Here is a 5,066-nt window from a genome sequence, read left to right as displayed (position 1 = left end):
CCACCCACACTTCAGCACCAGTCACCCCAGCAGCCCCTCAGCAACCAGCAAACAACCACCAGGCCTTCCAGCAGCCACAGGCAACCAACAAATACCCCTTTCTCTAGCAGGTCCAACACTCACCGCTTACAGCATGCCAGCACTCATGCCACAAACAGTCACCAGCTTCCAGCACCCAGCCCCACACTCCTACCCCAGGTGCAGTTTTGTGTAGTTCCACATCCTGCCCCCAGGCTGAGTGGGCCAGTAACTGAACATGGTCATAAGGGAAGTCATAAATATGCAATTCAGTTGATTAATTAAGTTGCATAAAATGTCACACATGGAGCATCACAAAACTTGGCAGCTCTGAAATCTGTCGTAGTAATTGCAGTTTTCTGTTCTATAAATTGTTAAGCATGATGAGAACATGGAAAGGGAATCCAACAAGCACAGAAACCTCACATGCAGAAAAAAATCAAGATACACAGAGTGTGAGAACGGGGTAGGAAGCCTGTAGTCAGGAGCTATAATTCATTATCAGGCAGAGAGAGCTATCTTTTAAAATACAGCCATGCATATGAAATGAGCAGAGACCAGATTTATCTAGGGAAATAACAATTAAAACAAAGGGATCTAAAAAAATAATCTGTCCCTTTGACTTCTTCCTAAAAAGCACAGTATTCTTGTGAAAATATCTTCTGATAACAAAAGGCAGCAATCTGTGCATCGAGACATTGCTACAGTATTTAAAGAACAGGTGGGGCTAAAATATCAAAGCATGCAAGAGATAACAAAAGGGAAAAAACTAACAATGGGAAATACTGTGAGGAAAAAAATATGAATCAAAGAGGCCTGTGCACAGACATGAGAGAGGAGAGGGCTGAGAGGGAGAGCAGTATAGAGGTTATCAGGCAAAGTCATTCTTTTCCTTCTAAAACTCTCTAGGGTGAAATAAATATTATTAACTTACATCCTTACCTGAATGAGTGCAAAATAAAAGGCACCTGCCTGGAGATCATCTCTGCCGGGACTCGAACCCGGAACCTCTGGATTAGAAGTCCAGCGCGCTCGTCCATTGCGCCACAGAGACCTCACTACAAGCACAGCATCAGTACCAGAGCTGAAAAAGCACATACCTTCTGCATCACTGCAGGGTTAATCTCAGCATCCTGCTATTTCTGTGCAGCTACAGGGGCAGAGGGAAAACCTGGAGCTACAATCCATCTCACTGCTCAGGAAAATAGGCTATTCTCAGCATCCCCTTCATTCCATGGGGAGTGGGGGAAGAGAGTAATTCTGGATATGATCCATATCTCATCCCCAGCTCTAAGAGAGATACTACAAAAACCCGGATCTAGGATTGTCCTCTGCATCCCTGACAGGGTCATCTCAGCATCTCCAACACTAACAAAGACAGAACTAAATCCTGGAATAGGATTAACCACTGCATCCCTGACAGGCTCATCTCAGCATCCCCTGAACAAGACCAGGCAAAGAGCTAAACGATTTAGCTTTCCCTCCCACTCCCTGTTTCTCTCCATATCCCCATCACTAATTGGTGAAAGGCTGGTTGGCTGTTATGCGGAAAATTGTGGCTTTGTGGCTGTTACGGGGAAAGCTGTGGCTTTGTTACAGTAAACAAATAGAGTCAACTTTTTATTTTTATTTTAAAGGGGTCTTGGCACTCAGGATTTTAATAATTGTTATTAAGTGTATTTCCCATTAGAAAAGTGTTACAGAATGGTCAGTAATCATTTAAAAAGCATAAGAGGATCATTAAACACCTACATTCATATAGAAGAGACATAGAAATGTAATAATCCAGTGGCTTCCAATAAAGCCTGTTACACATTTCTAAATTACATGGTTTTTATAGGGCTGCAGTTATCTAGAAACATCTTTATTCAACACTCCACAGACACCCTCTGAGCTGGTACAGGAAGATACATTCATGTACTACATGGGAATCTAAAATTCAGTTCAGGCCACTATTATACGGGCCCTGTACAAGTCTGAATCATTTAACTTTAGTTAAAAATTATTAAAAAATTATTAATTGTCCCATTGTCCACCCCACTCAACTTAGCGAGTCCAGTTTACACAAATTCTGGGAAGGGACTTGTTCTGTAGCTGGCTGGTTTGGTAGACAAAGGCCATGACTTTTTGTCAACAACGCTAAAAGTCATGAATGTGACAAACATGACACCTAAGCAATAGGGAACTAGACTCCATCCTGCAATCCTACCATTCCAGACAGGTGCTTAGATGCTCCATTGGTATGCATCCCGGGGGGAGCAGGGGGAAGAGACTGGACGGTCCTTAGCCTCTCCAGTCCTAACAAACTAACTTCAGTCCTATAGAATTCACAGAACACAAGATAAAGGGAAGTGACTAAATAAAATGATTGGCTTTCCCCTTTACCGCGGCTTTATGTTAATAGATTCATAGATTCCAATGCCAGAAGGAACCATAGTGATCATAGGACCATAGTCTGAGCCCCTGTATAGCACAGGCCACAGACCTTCCCCGAAGTAATTCTTAGAGCAGGTTTTTTCAAAAACATCCAATCTTAATTTTAAAAATTGCCAGGGATGGAGAATCCACCACAACCCTTGGTAAATTGTTCCAATGGGCAATTTTTGATAGAGGGTAATTTACGCCTTATTTCAAGTCTGAAAGATTAAAGTTTGAAGATGTCCCTGATGCTGTTTTTAAATTAAAAAGAGTTCGCTTGTGGCTTTACAGCCATGTAAGCAGATAGGCTGTTGCCCTGGAGAGCAGCACAAAAGGGTGGGGGAAGTATGGAAACAAGAATCTTTTTCCATTTCATCTGTCCTATTTTCCTCCTTTGCCCAGTTTTGGTTTCTATCTGTTTTTAGAGCTTTTATGCAGCATTGTTTTAAATTTCTTTATTGTTTAATGTTTTCTGCTAATTTTATCATTAGAAATATCCCACCTTGCCTCTGTTTATCAGATCTTAGCTTGCCTCTTTTTGCTGGGAGCCTTTGGAAGTACTTTTGGAGGCTCTATATGATGGCATGACAGCAACTTGAGCTGCAGGTCTCTATCCGTAGTGATGGAATTCTGACCAGCATAAGAGTTCTGTTACCTCCACCCCATTGCAGGTGTGTGTCTTAACTGGGAAGCAATTGCACATCCATGGAGCATAGCAGATGGTAAGGGGTTTTGTGTGTAGGTAAGAGAGCAGGGTGAGAACAGACTGCCGCAAACCAACACACTTGTAAACTCTTTGTGCTGAAGTCTTTGCTAAACTGATTATAGTGAACTGTGAAATGTTCACATGTTGTCTAGGACTGAGAAATAATACAAATGGATCTAGAAAGGCTAGAGCTATGAGAAGAAAATGACAAAGTGAGACTGACCCTAGAAAACCGCATGTAATAAATCTTGGGCAAAAATGCAGCACACACATATGTAAAGGGAGGGAGACACTTGCAAAGACGCAGTAGTGAGAGAGGCTGGGTGGAGTGGAGGCTTGTGGACAATAAAGTTGGTATGAGCTTGCAATGTGACATAGTGTCAAAGAATGTCAACACAATTGGTTGGTCCATTCCTGTATTCTTATGTTAATTGTTGGCTGCATAAAGTGCACTGCACTGTGGGATAGGGAGATAAGTAGTCTATTTTCATAAACTTTAGGGAGACCAAACTTGGAATGCCATGTGCAGGTCAGGGAACTTCATACCAGAAGGGCCTTGGCAGAGCAGACAGAATTCAGAGCTGGAGCATGAGTTTATGATGAACCATTAGAAGAACTTAGGGTGAGGGTCTGTGCTGTATCTCTTAGCAGCCCAGCACAACAGAACTCACATCCTGGGGGCGAGATGAGTAGTCTTTAGCCACCTTTGTGTCCTAGATGCTGAGCTGCACTGGGGCTGGAGGGGGATTATGTTATGGCAGCCTCCCTGGACTGTTCCATAGGCAGTGGCACCAACAGGAATGCCCTCCTGCTGTGGGGTCTGGCAGATATCAGGTGTTAGGCATACTCAGAGTAAAGCTAAAGGATGGGTCTCCTTGGTAAGACAGGCATTTTCCCTTCATTTGAGAATCCTGCTTTGTGGCTGCTGGGGCTTAGGCCCATGCTAGGGCTCTGAGCTGCTCATTAGCTGTAAGGCAGCATCAGTGCTTAGGCAGCTTTGCACATGCCCACAGGGCACTTAGGTGCCTACAAATTTTGGTGGCACCTGAACGGTGGTTTTGACAATGCCAGTGGTGCCTAAATGCTGGATTTAGATGCCTAAAAAGGCAGTTAGGTGCCTAGGGTGATTCACAAAAGCCAGTAGGGTCAGAGGGAGTGATGTGCATAACTCACTAGGGGAGTTTGTAATGCCCTAGGCGCCTATCTGCACCTTTGTAAATCTGGCCCTAATTTCCTGACGTGTTGACCTGATCTGTGATCTCTATGTATTTGATGAGTTTAAAAACTGGAGAAGTGGAGGAACTGTATAGGGTGAGACGAGGGGGCAAACTGGGATTACTGAGGAAAATTTAGGCTGGCTATCTGGAAAAAATTCCTAATGCTGAGATTTATTAGACCGTGGAATAGTCTCGAAGGAAAGTGGACAGCATAAACTTAACACAGCATAAACTAGACTGGATAAAAAACTAGAAAACATACCAAAAGAAACAACCCTGCACTAGCCGGCTAGAGTGGGGAAGGCAGAAGTCACTAGTTGTGGTGCATCTTTCCCATTTCTACATTTTACAAACAGATAAAGCAAAGACAGAGCCCAGAGCCACGTAGGTCAAACATAAGGTGAACAGGTTTCAGAGTAGCAGCCGTGTTAGTCTGTATCCGCAAAAAGAACAGGAGTACTTGTGGCACCTTAGAGACTAACAAATTTATTAGAGCATAAGCTTTCGTGGGCTACAACCCACTTCTTCGGATGCATATTGAGTGAAACATATATCGAGGAGATATATATACACACATACAAAGAGCATGAACAGGTGGGAGTTGTCTTACCAACTCTGAGAGGCCAATTAAGTAAGAGAATAAAAACTTTTGAAGTGATAATCAAGGTAGCCAAGTACAGACAGTTTGATAAGAAGCAAGTGTGAGA

The 5,066-nt window shown here is 43.2% G+C and overlaps 1 non-coding gene across 1 annotated transcript; it reads right to left on the bottom strand.

Moving 5' to 3' along the window:
- Positions 1–998: 998 nt before the first annotated feature.
- Positions 999–1,072, bottom strand: TRNAR-UCU. The gene has a single exon. It is a non-coding gene; the product is annotated as a tRNA-Arg (tRNA).
- Positions 1,073–5,066: the final 3,994 nt, after the last annotated feature.

This window comes from Terrapene carolina, unplaced genomic scaffold, assembly GCF_002925995.2.
Source record: "Terrapene carolina triunguis isolate 2854851 unplaced genomic scaffold, T_m_triunguis-2.0 Scaffold23028, whole genome shotgun sequence".
Classification (NCBI taxonomy): domain Eukaryota; kingdom Metazoa; phylum Chordata; order Testudines; family Emydidae; genus Terrapene; species Terrapene triunguis.
This window is presented reverse-complemented; position numbering and strand designations above follow the sequence as displayed.